The sequence below is a fragment of the Spea bombifrons genome, chromosome 1, assembly GCF_027358695.1.
Source record: "Spea bombifrons isolate aSpeBom1 chromosome 1, aSpeBom1.2.pri, whole genome shotgun sequence".
Taxonomy (NCBI): domain Eukaryota; kingdom Metazoa; phylum Chordata; class Amphibia; order Anura; family Pelobatidae; genus Spea; species Spea bombifrons.
In genome coordinates, this window is record NC_071087.1 from 35,460,468 (window position 1) to 35,478,001 (window position 17,534).

The 17,534-nt window shown below is 37.0% G+C and overlaps 1 protein-coding gene across 1 annotated transcript in view; it reads right to left on the bottom strand.

Annotated features, from left to right (window-relative positions):
* FHIP1A (FHF complex subunit HOOK interacting protein 1A) overlaps positions 1–15,926 on the bottom strand; it is a 77,810-nt gene extending 61,884 nt beyond the window's left edge. The window contains exon 1 of the mRNA XM_053460572.1: positions 15,740–15,926. The gene's annotated coding sequence lies outside the window, so the exon portion shown is untranslated. The remainder of the gene's footprint in view (positions 1–15,739) is intronic.
* Positions 15,927–17,534: the final 1,608 nt, after the last annotated feature.

A 17,534-nucleotide genomic window follows, 5' to 3' on the forward strand; every position in this document is an offset into this window, starting at 1 on the left:
ATTCAACATTTAAGGAGCTTTTGAAGAAATCTTGCTAATTTAAGTAGATGTTGTACAGAGCCACTCAAGCTATACCCGCAGCTGAAAATCACTGGGGTTGGCCCTTTATAATGCACCATGAAGTCAAGGTGTTGAAACCACAACTCTCCTGCCAACTCTCCTAAAAACTAATCAGACTGGCACATACTTCATATTTCCCAGTGACCTATGGGAAATGAAATATTAAAACCTACTGCAACCCTTACACCAACTCACTTTTATAGTGAAAAAGGCCCTGAAACTAGCTTTGGGTACTTGATCAGAGAAACGAAAATGTTTTTTTTTTCCCCAAAAAGCCCTAAAAATAACGCAAAATAACACCTACATCTAACTCCTTTGTGGTATGTTCTATCTGTTATCATTTTACTTTTTCCTTGAAAGATATTAGTAGATAGGGGGGAAATTACATTGTAATACTTAATATAGTAGAAAATGACAACTCATGTGCTTTAATTCCATAAAAAATGTATATCCTTTTCATGTGCAACTTTACAAATTCCTAAAGCAAAATGCTTATCTAAAGAGCTGTTAGGAATTAATGTTGTATTCCTTAACGATGACATATAGCTATGTGCTTTTAATGAAAATCTTAAATATTCTATGCAAACAAATTATCCTGTGATGACCTATTAAACGCCAGTTTATCCTGCTCTGCACTTGTTGATTGTTAGAAGCGCTGGTCTTGCTGTCATCTGCTTTCATGAGCTTAGTTACTGCCATCTGTCTGCTTGGCTTCTATCCACATCAGAGGATTTTTAATATGGCAGATAATCATACCAGAACAAGGTGGCTCTAGATTACTTCATGGCAAGATATTAAAACATCACTATCATAGCACTTGTTTTGTTGATTTATAATCATAAAAATATAATGTCATATAATATTATTATTATTATTATTATATTTTATTTATATAGCGCCAACAGTTTATGCAACGCTTAATACAAAACATAAATTCAAGGGGTATGACACACACACACACACACACATATATACATATATATATATATATATATATATATATATATATATATATATATATATACCTATGAAAATGTGCCAATAGGGATGGAACATGTGATTTAAGTCTTGGTTATTTACTTTGCAAAACAGGAGTGCACGATTGCTACTCCGTATTTGTTTGAATCATAGAATTTTCTGCACTGTCAGTTCATATTATTACATTTGTATATTTGGAACATATGCAAACTCACTAAAGGGAGAGGAGCACTGAAACATTCTAAGAGAAAGAAATGTATTAGCTTATTCCAAGGCCCAGTAGTTTAAAGTGAAGTGGCCCTAACGGCCCCTTAAACTAACATATTCACTGGCACACATATTTATACTGTACACTTACATAAACTTACGTTAACACACACATATGCTAACACACACGCTTATTCTAACACACTTACTGTAGATATACACACTCACCTTAACATACATATGGTACATTCTTCCTCCCTCCCTACCGATCTCTCTCATGTTCTCCCTTCCCTCGCCCGTTTACCTTTGCCTTTTCTCTACAACATCACTTCTACAGCAAGGTCACTTAATCTCTCGTTACATGATCCCTCTGCATTCCTGCTTCATCAAGTGGGCTGGTCCATAAAGGACTGGACCTTTTTTAAACATTCTGGAGCAGCCGGGGAGGCAAGTGCCCCTAGGCCAGCCCACCCCTAATAGATATATCAACAAAAGGGGCGCCCCTTTTGTTGATATACCGTTGTGATACACTTGTGAGGAGTGTTGTTTTGGGAGCTGCAGAACCTGTGGGGAGTATATATATTATTATATTCTTTTCACTTTCAGACACGTGAGGGTGTTTTTTTGCATTATTATCACCCTAATAGATGTCTTCTATTGTTATGAGAGTCTTCTGACTGCTTTTTACTGTTTCTTTTGTCTGTGTTTACTGAAACCATTAAGAGTACTTCGTGTGCTACCAGAGTGTGAAGGTATGTTGACGAGGATTAGAAATATTACTGAAAATAAAGTTAAGAACCTTTGTTTCTTATATTGGGTATTAGTATAAATTCTTAGAAGAGCTTAATCATTAATGGCAAAATATTACTGTGTAAAGAGATCACGGACACTGGAAGGACAGAGAATCCTGGTAGAACCATTTATATAACAGATCTGATACTAGATGGAAGATTAAACCCATAAATCTGCAGATGTCGCTTGATCACCTCTGTGAACGGGAATTATGAGGCTGAAATATAAAAGTTAATGTTGTCAATTTTCCTGTGTTGATAAAAATTTGCCATATAATTTGTCTGTTTAAAGCCTAGATAGAGCATTACACATGAAGAATGGATATGTCCCGGAAGCCATAGTGCCCAAAGTGCTCCTGTATTAGAAGGTCAGGTTAAAACCTGTGACATAAAATATGTTAAAGTACATGTGTATATGAATATCTTTTATAGAACAAGAAAGAAAATGGTCTCTTTGGGCAACATTAGCCCAAAGCAGACCATTAACTAGAGCAATGGTACTGATAACAAGTTAAAGCATCCAACGTGGGAGATGTTTTTTTTATTAATAGTTGTACTTAGCTGGTATGTCTGGTATAATCCAAAACCTTCACATAAAATTATGTGATCTAGGAATAGATTAATGGTTTAACCAATACCACCCTAAAAAGGCAAAATGAGTGTAAAAACAATTGGATTGGTAGTTATGCTAATATTGATAATACATGATACAGGTACAATACCAAAATCATCTGAATTGGTTAACAACGTGCAAGATTATTTTGCAAGACTGTCAAGAGCTAGGAATGAAATCCTATGCCATAAGTAAATGTTATTGTGATCCTATATCACTTTGGATGATTTACCGTTTGTTGTAAATGTATCTGTCCCCCAAACATGCACAAATCCCACATGGTAATCTAAATTTTCTCTGGGTCTCCCTAAAGCCATATGTTACCATCTCTCCTCATTAGGCTTGCCACATTTCACCAAGCCATTCCCTGGACACTCTTTTGTAGGTTATGACTGGAGCTGTGGCTTGGACTTGCTCAAGGGTACGGTTTTACTGGTGAAATTGGAAATGTTTGATTTAGAGGAAAGAAAGGAGAGAGGAAGGAAAGAAAGGAGAGAGAGGAAGGAAAGAAAGGAGAGAGAGGAAGGAAAGAAAGGAGAGAGAGGAAAGAAAGAAAGAAAGAAAGAAAGAAAGAAAGAAAGAAAGAAAGAAAGAAAGAAAGAAAGAAAGAAAGAAAGAAAGAAAGGAGAGGGAGGAAGGAAAGAAATGAGAGAGAGGGAGGAAAGAAAGGAGAGACAGGCAGAAAAGAAAGGAGAGAGGGAAAGGAGAGACATTCAAGAAAATCCAGAAATGAGAGGAGACAACAGAGAAAAGAGACGATGGAGAATAGAGAGAAAGGAGAGAAATAAAATATAGTGAATAAAGACAGATAAGAAAAGAAAATACAGATGAGAGAAAAGAAAGGATAGCGAACAGTGAATTCCCACACATATGGAAGAGATTGTGCTTATAATGTTTCTTACACTATTGAGTTTGATACATATCTGAGATAATGTAGGCAATTTATATCAATATCAATTCTTTTTTTTTTTTTTAAGATTTCCCTAATCAAAAGATAATTTGAAAAAATGTTTTAATTGATATACTTTTTACCAGATGTAACTAGAACCAGGTGAACCGATCCACCATTGCCAGGTTTCCCTCTTCTGTTAGCCGGCTACAGGGAGGTAGCCGCTCCAATCAGCAATTCTGCAGGTAGTGGAAACTCTTTAAACCATCCACGTGGTAAAGGAGCCCACACACCTTGATTTGGGGAAGTCTGATACACATCAGCGCTATCATTAAACAATTGATAACAATTTAAATCAGGCTTTGGAACACATTAACCAATAAACAGAAGAACTGAAACAAAAAACAGCTTATAAGCCTATGGCACATCTTTAGGGTGGTGATAAGGTGGCTCATGGGAGAATTGCCGTCTCTCTCCAGGGTGAGGGTGAACAATAGGAGAATTGCCTACTTTCTCCACGAGCATCAGTACTCCCATTCCCATTACGCCTCCCCTGTTACACCAGAAAATAATTTGTTACGCCCAGTTCTCAGAATTTCCTTATTATGGCATAAATATTTCCCCATAAACACATATTACGTATAATTGGCTGGTGATTTTTTATTATTTCATTGAATGTAAGTGTATCATGGCTGTCCCTGAGATACACACTCAGTGACCAGCTACTAATGCACCCTGAATGTTTGCAAACAAAGAGTTCCTTGATGTGGTCATTAAAAAGACACATGACTCGCTACAGAATGGCTTGTTTAAGAAATAATCAGATACACATGCATTTTCAGCTAAAGGCTCTTATGCCTCGGGAATTGTGTCAGATAACAAAGAACGTGAACAGAGGATTGAGGAAAGGTGCATTGTATTGAGATTGGGCATTTACTAAGCTAGGCAGCGTTTCTTGAAGGATAGAAAATACATTCTAAGGTAATATCAAGGTAATCTAGTTCACATAGACGTCATAAAAGCCCTCAACAATAAATGCCATTGTCCTTCTGTGTCCATGTGTAGCATTTATCAAATCTTAAAGGGGGATGTGGTAGTTTTATTTAAAGTGTTGTGAAAAACATTATTTTGCCCCAACAGCAATAATAATAATCAGCTGGGATAGTACCAAAACATATTATATTCACACTATTCCTGCCCATAAGGTTCAAGGTTTTTTAGCATCAAGAAACAGTGGGCTGACTCGATTGGCTAAATTGCTCTTATATGGGGGTGACAAAGTTGGGTTAATATCATTGAGAAACAGGCACCATGAATATTGACATTTTCATGTTAGATAGAATCTGCCTAAATACGTCTTGACTATGTCAGTCTGCTTTAAATATACAGAAACCAACCAGGTTGCTAAGACACACCAAACATGAATGCCTCCAAATTCTCAGTTAAAGGGTCATGTCAGAAGTTAAATAAATTATTAGGGTCATGAACTGTAGAGCTAGGTCCAGTTAGTAAGTTAGATATATGCTAGGTCCTAATGAGTCCCTAGACTGCATCAACCTTCTAAATACACAGAGACTAAATAAATAGAACATAGAATACAGGTATATATTTCTGACACACGGGGCTCTATTCAATGACCAGTCTACACCTTGTTAATGATGGTTAGTTATCCATGGCTTGAAATTCAACCCCAAATAGTAATTGTGTATTTGAAGCTGCAACACCCAAAATTAACTACATCGGAATACAGAAAGTAACTACTATTATGAAATTCAATGGGGTGCTCAGATTGTGAGGCACATCTATAAACAGATTTTGCAACACAGATTTTTGTGCTGAAGGAAAAACATATGATATAATAAAAAATATAATAGGCATTAGTTTCTACTAATCTTGCTAATAAAAAGTATAATCTCAAACTGGTAACAAAATGCTAATAAGTAAATAAAATGGTTCTGTGCACGTTTGAAAGAGAACATCCATAATCCTACCAGTGAGAACAGAATAAATCGGAATATCTAATTGAAGACATTTTGTCAATGTTAAATTATGAAAATCTCCATAACATATTCACACGGTCTCATGTTGCCTTTTTAGAACACATTCAAATTAAAAATATTGTTTCGGATTTCACATAGCTAAACCCTTAAGATTTGTAGATGCATCAAGAGTTTGGAACAAAACCAAAGAAATCCTTATGACATAAAAACACAAAATGCTAATACTGGTACTTTTAATGTAAAAGGGTATTTACCTATGGGGATATGTTAATGCTCTACATAAAACAATGGAGACAAGCTAATGGTGATATGTTCTGTGGAACTCATATTGGCTATAGGGATATTATTGTCCTATTATTGCCCTATAATTTATATTATTATTTACCTGCCACAAAGCTACTGGGCAGGTGGCAACACCAGTGAGAAGATTATATATATCCCTAGAATATGTTGCTTTTTTTTTTTTGCTGATTTACATGCAGTCTAACCTTTACATGTTACATAGGACCAGTTGGCATGGAGGCTGTCATCATGGCCCTTGAATTCAAAGTGTTCTTAAGGTTGTTACTATATAATATGAAGCATTGCTCCGGGATTAATTTCAAGATCCTTGGGATTCAATGTGAAGACAAATCTACCACAAGTAACTGAATAGCATTCCATTCATAGTGTTGGAAAATATATACAAAATGTAGTTTTGCAATGTTTGGGAGGATTACAAGTGATAGATTTATTTTTGGCATGAAATCCAGTCCATTTCTACATGGAAAGCTAACACAGGTCCAGTAGTAATCTCAGAATATCACAAAATTAAATAAGCAGCATTGCTACTTAAACATCTAGTCTACCCATTTTTTTGACCAAATTGTAACGCACTAACATAATATTTGGTGTACATTTTGGGAAATGAATTTGACATCTATGAGGTTGTCAAGGTCTTAAAAAAACAAAGCTTAAAACTCAAGGTGTGGTTGAAAATATTAATTATAGATGCGGACTCTTAATCTTGTGGGACAACCTTGGAATTCCTGTTAAACAAACTTTGATTCACTATGTAAAGGTAAGATTGTATATCTAATTTACTTATATACTGATGTTTATTGTCTCTTACATGCAGCCAGATTGGCACCATAAAAAATATACATCGAGCTTTCTATAATTTTTTTTCTGTCATGGTATAAATAAGGACCTAGAGGTTCTCTTACACATGGTGGCCATTTTGTCTAGCCTTATTCTCCCTATGAAAAAATGAAAATACTAGTTGTGTCATGTAAAGAAAATGGTAGCCCAATTTTAAGGGTTACTATGCCTTAATATATACCTTATTTTTGGGTGTGGTCTGCTTTTTCCGTTGCTGTTGTAACAGACTATTATTTCATCATCAACCTATTTTATATAAAAAAAACAGACTTTACGATTTCCTGTTAAGAGTTGAAGCATGTGGATATAAGTACTGTTTAGAAATTGGTTCTTAAAAGACAAAAGAAAGGAACTACTAGACTTACCCCCCTCAGGGATTTGTACAAATGATTCTGTTTGCAAAAACACAGGCCTGCATATCACCAGCATCCCTGAGTGAGTTTAAATATTTAGAGTGACAAACCATGTAGGCTATACTAATCCCTCTGGCACTCTTAAGATAGGTATCCTTGGAGATAACAATTTATTTACTATAAACGCTTAGGCTTATCCGCAAACTACTCAAATGAGGTTTCTTGAAAAATAAGAAGTTTAAACAGGTCTGAAAAAACCATTATCCTTTTTTACGCACCAACTGCTATGCCATATATGAGACTGTAATAAAAACAGAAAAGAGAACAACCCGCCGCTTCTTTTACTCACATTTCCAATTGTAATGGAAAGTTTCAGACTAAACCCAAAGTGGTGAAATATTATCATCTTGTGTTGTAATGAGGGATTGAAGGGTCACACATAAGATGACAAACCTCTAATGCACAATCTTATATTGGTATATCACTCACTTCAGTTTTAGCAACCACGATAGAGTAAGCTATAGGCAACATGGTAAAAGCACATTAATAGGAAAAAATAGGACAAGTGTGCCAATCTAGTTCATGCCTCCCAACTGTCCTGATTTGGGTGGGGCAGTCCCAATTTTGGGACTCTGTCCTGCCTATTCCTACCTCTGCCCCACTTTGCTCTCTACTTCTGACAGTGAAAGATTGCTGAAACCGAGTGGAAAATGCTGCCAGCCAATCAGCAGACAGAGTTTTGCTTTGAGCCAATCAGCATCCTGTACCTTGAGCCAGTCAGCATCCAGTCTCTGAAACTCTCATTATACGAGAGTTGGGAAACTTGGAAACAGAAAATCAGCGCTGCTGTGGAGGAGGCTGTGATTAGCAAAGAGCTTTTCTTTAAGTGGGAATTGTAGTTCACTGTTAACTGCAGTAGTATGTCTGGCTGAGCCTCATGGGAATTCAATTCAATGTGTTGGTTATTTTTAATACGCATGACTGGCAATGCAAGTGCGACATTGTAAAGTGAAATTACTTGTATTGGTGAGTTGTGCGAGAGCGATTAAAAAAAATGCCCCTCTTTCACATTTTGAAATGTTGGGAAGTATGCTAGTTTTAGATGACTTTCATGTCAAGGACACTTAAGGCCAAAAGCCTTCGAAACTTAGAACAGTTAAATTTGACACTGAGGTCACCATTTATGAAACACAATCCAACTGTGCAAGTACAGGTACCCTGCCACAGTCAGCTGTATATTCTGAATCTGATTCCACTTAGTACAGTATTTGAGGTGACAATTGTCAGGTAACAATTTAGGAATTATCACTTCTCGGATGTGCTCAGGAACACTACAACCTTGTATGGCTTACTGTTGCTGAACATATAGAATCCAACAGGTGGGACCAGCACTGATTGCCATCCATACTACTCCTTATGTGCTCACTCCATGAACCTGCTGTTAATGGCAGCTTTTTCTGAATGAAAGACTCTTCTTGCAGAAGAAGCTGGCTTTGGTTGGTCCTTAATAATGTATAGTGAAGACGGATAATTGAAGTGTGCAGCTCTCCTACGACTGAGGGTTTAGTACATACACAGATATGAAGAGGGAGAGGAGATACACCACAGAGGGTGAAAGCAATAAGAAAGTAGTTTCAAAACAGAACATGGAATGGATGTCAGATGCTCCCAGGGTCTTACATTTGGAACGAACCCAAAAATTTCCATTGAACAACCTAATTATGATGCCTGGTTTCCAGCTGCCTTCCCAAGGTGTTCCCAAGAAACAAAGATACATATAGTCTAAAAAAAGTCATAAGCACAGGCAAGAATCGGCTACACCTCTGTGTAGCACACTGCTGGATTTCTTTAACAGCAAAAATACGTGCACATAAATCTTCTTTCATTTTAGCACCAATTCTCACTGGAACGATAACCTGAGTTGAAAGATTTATAAAGAAAGCCTGTTTGGGAGACAAGCGAACAAAGGGAACAGCAGGAAATGGAGTTTTAGATTAGAAACTTATCAAAGCTGACATTCTCAGGTAGGTTAAACTTTCTTTGTCTCTTTTCTTTGTGTGTTTTTTTCAAAGTAGTGAGTTGAGTACAAATTGAGTTGAGAGCTAATTGTGGTTTTATATTTCCTAACGTTTGGGAATCATAACTACCTGATTCCCAACATACCTGCAAATACTTGCATAGTAGAAATCTTAGTTATGTAGCCAGACTATCCAGAACCAGGAATAGAGCAGAATCAAATAGAGCAGAAAAACTGGTAAAGTCCAGGATATAATATGCACTTTTTTATAACCAGTAGAGTTTCCTACATATTGTCATTTTTTGTGTTAATGTATTATACCCATCCCAGAGACCTGGGCAAGCAGGGCTTCACTTGGAAAGTTCCCAGGTACATTTATACTCTTACTGCCTAGAACGTTTTTGCTTCTGCCATCTATCTAACTTTTGTAAGACGTGCCAAAAGTACCAGGATGTCCATTTGAGGTACAAATGTAAAATTTTAAATAAGGAGGACAGGGTTGCACAGAGATAAGCTTGTAGCTGTATTGTTTTCATATCCAGTGTCCATGACAAGGTGTGTGGATATAATAGATGTTTTCAGGGACACAAACATGCAGCTTCCTTCCCGTTGCCATGCTTAGCTACTTGCTAATAACGTTAGATTTTTAGGGGAATCGCAAAGGCCTTATAACAAAGTGAAAAATAATTGATATACTTAAGAACAAGATTAGATATTGTTAGGATATTGTTGTATAGAATATAAGTGGGTTTACATACATAATTAACTTGAATTGTGGAGGATACCTGGCTGCGCATAAAGAGCTGTAAGAAAACAAAACATTTAGACTGATGCCAAACGAATACCTAGTCAAATTGAATCTGGAGAGTGCTATATTAACAAATGGAAGAAAGACAGATGGACGTAATTCTTTCACTGACAAACATGTCTTACATACGGAAGACATCAAAGCAAAGGGGGAAAAAAATCAACAAAAACACATGGTAACAAGAAAATTAACTGAAAAAAATTGAAATCACTGAATAGCCAAAAGGCCACATGGTGCCTCTTCCCTAAGGTTTAATTGAACATGGAAAGAAGGTCAGTTTGTTGTGAGCGATCAAATTAAATCAGCAGGTTTTTGCTTTTTTTCTGTGGTATGGTTAAGCAGAAAAGGATTAAGATAAAACAGCTTAAAAATAAAGGTCTTAGTCCGCTGCGAGTGATTTATGATGCAGCTGTGGTTATGTGCTGTAAACCTATGGCACAAACTCCTATGTGATAAAAAGCTCGCAGACAGGAAAATAAACATCAAACAATAAATAAGGTTAAGTGGAGGGACCAGCAGCGGATAATAAATCATTTTGCTTTTTTAATGAGCAGAAAGTTGTGTATAAAACTAAAATTGAGCACACCAATATTTGGAAACTTTGTAATTTAGGAAGAATGTACTGTTCAGCTAGGTGTTGTAGATACAATTATTCCTGACATCAAACATCATTCGTCATGTGGAATAAGAAATAAATACCACAATTACAGTGTATGTATGATTAAGTGCAATGTGACGTAAAATACAATTATATTTGGTGATTATGTTGAAAAATGCACAAAAATACATTACGTCAATTTTTATCTATTCTAATTAAACACAAAGCGACAACTCCGCAAAGTAAACAAAAACATAAAGTGAACATCACTGACTGTATAAAAGAGAATAAAAAAACACATTGATTTTTCCCATGGCTGGTCCCAGGCAGCTGTCCGCAGTGCCTTAATTAGGGGTTGCAGGCAGTAACATACCCCTTCTAGGGAAACAGATCAGAAGTCACGGCAGCTCCTGGGCTACTTTACTTATGTCAGATGACCCTATTAGGACCTAAATCCTTGTGCTGGTCCGCCCTCCATTCATATACCTTCTTTCTAAGAGCTCAAAAAGCTTGCCGAGTGTGATACAGCGCTAACAGCAAAGCAGAAAATGGGTTTATAACTCCAATTTATCACTTTAGGGTGGAGTGGTGGAATCATTCTACATTTCCAAGATGGTTAAAACTCTCACCCTCAAACGGCATTGCTTTGAAGAATTCATTCTAATGAGCTGCTGCCTTTTTGTCATCTTTCTCAGAAAATCAAAAACACAATTTCTAGGCAACTTTGTTAACCACTGCCAGTTATTCACTTATTAGTGAACTGCGTGTGAGATGAAGCTTGCTGGGGTTACCCCTTCACAATGCATATTTAATACAATTTCATTGCACTGCAACTCACCTGCACACTGTTTGCTAACCAAACCACAATGATTGCTCATCTGCTCTTTAAACTTCTTAGCACACAACCAGTAGACATGACAGTACATCATTCTGCGAGTTGTTCCACTTTCTGACAGCGGGTATTAAAAAGGTGGTTAAAATAATAATGTGGCGTAGTAATCACTTGCAAACATGTGAGTCAGGCAATAAAATTAGTTCGTCAATGTAAGGAACGCTCGTATAGACCAGTAAATCCACTGTCTGTCTTTGTTTGCCACATTGTAAACACAACTTACTTTTATATGACGTTAACTATGTTTTGCTAAATGGATTGCTGTTTATGGAAAACCTTATATTGTGAAGTTTGAAGAAAAAAAAAAACAGTTTATGTTCGGAGGGAAAATGCCCATTCCTGGTTCATATGATGTCAATGATAAACTTGTTTAATACCAGTGTATGTTGGAACAATCACCTGTTGGAAAAAGACACCACCTGGATGTTACCAGGCTTTAGTAGGGTTTACACAGTAGGGAAAGTGTAGAATAAGGAGTCGTCCCTGCAAATGTTTCAATTAACTGACCATGTTCATGCTCAGAGACTTCTGTCTCCTTGTATCGGCTCAAAATAGTTTAGAAAGGGCCCTTTCGACCTGCACCACACCAGTCCAGGTCGGAAGGGCCCTTTCTAAACTATTTTGAACCAGTGTGAGCATGTATGGGTAAGTGGGTGAGTGGGTGAGATGGAGTATGTGTTAGAATGAATGTGTACATGTGTGTTAGTGAGTAAGTGTGTCTAATTTGTGTAGAAGTGTATGTTGAGGGGGGCCAGGGGCAAAGAAGGCACAGACAAGTTGTTTGGGGGAAATGATGGCACAGGTTGGGGGGACCTGGTCCAATTTTCACACCAGGTCCCTGTGATCTCTAGTGACGCCCCTGGTTCTAGGTATGGGTTAACGCTTATTTAACGGCTGGCTTCATGTATATACACGGCAAATAGCATTTTAGCTGTTGTTAAACTATAGCATCATGATGATCAGGCAGCCACAATGTAAGTTGTAATTCCACTAAGGGAGCTATGCATATACACTTCTGCAAAGATATACTTAATATAGAAGTCAGAAGAGAGAGAATGCTGACCCAGAGGGAATGGGGGGAGATTGGGAACAGGCACTGGCAGATGGTAGAACGTAGGCAGAAGTGGGTTATGAAATAAGCAGCTAGACACCGCTATACTCACTCAGAAAGCAAATGCTGCTCCTGAAACCGGGAGGTTTTTGTGCAAACCCAGGCAGTTCCCTGCTCTGTATATAGTTCACATACATATACACATATCTAAAGTAACACACTACACATTTCTATCATCAGCTAATTATTTTGTAAATTCTTCTTAAAATAAGAGTGATTTGCTTTGAAGTTGCTAGCTTTAATGAGAGTCACTGTGTCTTTCCCAGAGATGAAGAACAAACACCTACTATTACGCAAAAGAAAGGTATAATTATGCAGAATAGTGTCCTAAATGATTGCGTATAAAATTATACACAGAGTCACTCCTCAGTCATGAATCTGCTGAAACAATTGTGCAATAACTGGTTGCATTAAAACGGTAAAGTACACATAAAAGGATATAAATAAGAAAAAAAAGATCTCTCCACATCATCTGCCCCCCTCTCTACCAATCAGTGCATTTTTATGTCACATGACGATCAAACGTCACCTGAAAAAGTATGAAGTAAACAAAATTTTGGAAATTGGAATTTGAAGAATTATTTCTCAGAAGGGTTTGGTCATTCAACAGTAAACACATTAAATTAGCACACCGCAAGAACAGGTTTTGTGATGACGAAACCAACTTTTTTCCCTGAATGCATTTAGAGCAGTCGGTGGCGTTTTAAATACAGATAACACTTCAGGATAACACTTTGTATGTGGATTGGTAATCCATTGGGTTTACTACATAAATCTTAAAGATATGGTTGGCTTTTGGTTTGTTGAGGTCAAGTTTGGCCTTTATGACCTATGCCTAAAAAAATGTTCACATTGTACGGCATGCATTCTGACAAGGGCTATCTGGATTGATCATGGGAACAATGTGTCTAATTTTGTTTTATTAGTAGACATTTTATTAGGACTGAAACCACTAAACAAGGCTTTCGCAGCTAAGAGCTGAATGAGTATAATTGGATTATGTGGTGTTGCTCAAGACACAGTTACATATAACCAGTGTACAAAGCTATTTTTGTTCATAATTATCCCCATTTTAAGAAATAATGTCCATTATAACCGATAATCAATGCAAGAATGACCCTGGGAGCTTCCCAGAGCTGGTCACTTAGAGCTCTCCCTCTCTTGCCCCTTGTAAAAGAGGTATGCATGCCAAAATGAGAGACACTAATAAAAATTATGCGGTGGATCATACAGGATATTAACCTTGGAGCCCAGGTCATCCGTAAGCCACCCCTGCTGAACCCCCAAAATATCATGCAAAGTAATAGAGTAACTTGCACGCTCAAAAATGTTTTTATGAACAATAAACCAATTATTCCACCTAATAGCACCTTCATTAAGGGCTAAATATTACAGCCAAATGCACAAGGTAACAAGCAACCATTTAAGTTGATTTGCCCCTTATCGAATTACATTAAATGGATCTGTCAAAGAAATGTCAATGTCCCTCACCCCCTAATCCAAATCCCTAATGGAGAAACGACTGAAAACTTAAATGTTGAATCAAAAGGAGTTTTTTATTAGAAGAGAACTCTGAGACCACAAAGGCTTTTTCTGTGTTAACAGAAATTAACACATATTAACTTCTAACAAGGACTCCATTTTCTCTTGGGCCAATACAACTATATAGCTCATATATAAACCTATATATAAACAGTAGTTACTACAATTACCACAGGACTAGTAGTAGCTGCCCTGTCTCAATCAATGGTAGCCCATTCTGTGCCTTCATGCTGGGGGCCTTGCACAGGCCAGTGATGCAACTGGTTGGTGTCTCCTACAATGCAAACAGATGTAGTAGGAGGGCAGAGAGCAAATGACTAGATGGGACGCTGATATTCTAAGTCTCTCTATGCATTTGCACCAAAACTATTATGCATTAAATTGCACATGATGGCTTGGGAGTCCATTTAGTCAAGCTGTGCTTGGCTTCAAAACTGAGAGTTGTCAAATCCAGCTTATTGTATTTCACGACCCCCATTTTCTATGCCTGAAAGCTCTTGCTGAAATAAGCACTAGCTGAGTGATATCACCACGTACCGTACCAGATTGTAAGTAAAAGGACATTGTCTAAGTTATGAGTAAGTTTGGATCAGGTACGCCCTCCGATAACTATAATTCCACTATGCCTGCCTTTCAAAATAATAAGGTCAGTGCATGATAATGAAGGCCTTGTGTTCCATAGCTATACTTTGATTAAACAGTCTTTGCTTTCTCTCTACACTGTCTTGTATATACTTAACGTTCTGTAAATAGTTTCAAGAATAGAAAAAACAAATCAAACATGCTCCATATATTGACAGTGGGTTAGTTACTAAATGAGTTCAGCATATAAATACTAAACATTCTAGTTCATTACAGATTAATCAATTGATTAATGATTATTTTTATGATATACAAATCAGCGACACCATGGTCATAGATGTATTTGCAATTCACTATAGTGTCAACAGCTAATAGCAAAACATTTTTGATTTACTATCTGAAGCCCAACAGGCTGATCATATTTTGCTGAAAGCTTATTGTAGCATCCTTGACTATTTGACGGATGTATTTTAGAAACAAGTTATCAACAGAATGTTAAATTGTTATCCTAATCTAAACAGCACTATTGTTCTTTATGTAAATAAATAACTTTAAAATGCCAATAAGTGTCCGATGTGCGATTGCAAGCCAAACCTCGCAAAACAGGTCTTCATATATCTCATAGCCTGCCGAATAAATCAGCTCAAAGAGAACCAAAATTAATTAATGCAAGTGGATACTAAGTTTAAAAAAAGATTAACGCAGCAACTGACATTTATTAGTGTTGTCTTTTTTGGGTAATTTCATATTTTTAGAATAATTTATTTTGTAAGGGTGTTATATATATATATATATATATATATATATATCACATAAAACTGCATAGTTACAAAGAATATAAATATCTATAATACTCTGAAATACGAAATTACTTGCTTTTCATTCATTGGCATAAACAGATATCTACCTTTATCTACTTTATGAATTCTTGGACACAGGGCAAAGCCATGTGGTGAATTTTATTTCTTTATTATGAGCTAGGAGTGTAGGAGTGAAATAAACATAATTAGATGACAACGTGCAACAGGGCTTAAAGTCAGAAACATATCTCTTTGATTTAATGCCGCAACATGGAAGGGATTACCTAACTACACGGCAAAAGGAAAAACAAGCAAAAATCGCAACAATTATAATTAGATCACAAAAACAACTCCATACCTGTGCACACTAGACCGAGAAACGCAGACGTCTTAGGTGATAATCCTGAAATAACCCAGCTGGCGTACAGAAAGTTTGCCTGAGTTTGATGTCTCCGCAGACACAGAGGGCAGAATGCCGGCAAAAAAAGGTTTCTCCAAGTGCTCAGAAAGGTAAGGTTAACAGGTAAAGAGGTTAACACTCCTGATTATCTAGTAGATACCGCAGAATTGCCAAGAGGAGAGAAGACTAAACTGCTAGCAGGTTATGCCTACTCCCTAAAAACCTGAAATATACAGCAGCAGATTGCATGGGTGGAGATGGAATACACAGGATTAGTAGAGCAGTCTGAGAATTTGTTTCTGACTTAGGAACGGTGAAGGCCACAGGGGAGGAGGGGGGAGGAGAGGGTAATACAGGGAGGAGTAGCAGAACCTGCAGATCCATGGCTGAGGTGTGTGAAGAGCACCACTCCCCCTTTGAAACATGAATACAGCCTTCCGTCAGCACACCTTACATGCAAATTGAGTGAAGCCTGGTGTGCGAGGATCAAGAAAGCAGAGATTAGTTGCAGATATCTTGTGGTTGCTAAACATGGAAACAACGATAAGACATGTAATCGCAACCACTTAGGTCATCTTGTCTGGCTTCAACACCCATCCTAACCATCCTTTGCCTTGTTTAAAGTTTCCAATATTATTGTGCCTGTCCCATTTTTAAACCATATGGTTTAAAGAAAATCTCCATCGACATATCAAACTGATTCGCCCGTAACAGCAGTCTAGAACCAAAATGTAAGCCAATTGTTGTCTACATAAAAGGAACCATTAGCTCTGAAACACCAATGCCCTAGGGTAGGGACAACCATGGTGATTTGCCTTCATCAAGTGTTCATGAGGGACCCACATGATGCATGGAAAAACCACAGCGGTACCTTTTTACAATAGATAGGTATGTTTTGCAAAAAAATATACAGAAAGGGGAGCGCACAACCTAAAAAGCATAAAAAAACATACACATTCAGCTGTTAGAATAACAATGACCAATAAGTACATAAAAACAAAGCAAGAATTCAGCGAATACCATTCGAAAAACACCTACCTAACGCTTAAGTATTGGGGATTCCATCACTATATGGCCATATATTGCTAATGCAATTTGAATGCTTCTTTGGACACCCCACAAAGTTGCCTCATTCATGGTGTAACGGGGAAATCTTTAAATTGCATGAGAGTCTTATTAGGTTAAAATGCAGTGCAGTCCCATTGATTCAACTCCTTGGTAGCCATGAAAATTTAGATAAGACTTGACAAACTTGGGTACTTTGATATAGTCGCGGACCAAGCAATATATGGCCATATAGCATGACGGAATCCCCAATATTTATGCCTTAGGAAGGTTTTTTTAAAAAAAATTGTATTCGATGCATATGCGCTGAATTCTTGCTTTGTTTTTGGTACAGAGCATAGCAAAAAACAGTACATAATGCATATAAATATATATGTACGGTATTTATACACCAGGTTGAAAGTTTTAAGAAGTATAGGAACTCTCATCAGCATGCAATTTTTATGATACCGTCAGCCATTTCTCCTCACTAGAAAAAAATGGTAATTCTACCCATTGTCTGAATATTTTATGTCATGGCTAAGCAAATATAATTAAATACTAAATATTTAAAAAGGGAAATCGTTTATTTTCTTTGAAAAACATTCCACTCTTCAACTTGAAGGAATGATTTACTGTTCTTCATTAGCAATTAGTCTCCAACTAACATCCCCATAAGTAACTTTTACAAGTAACCCAGCACAGAATG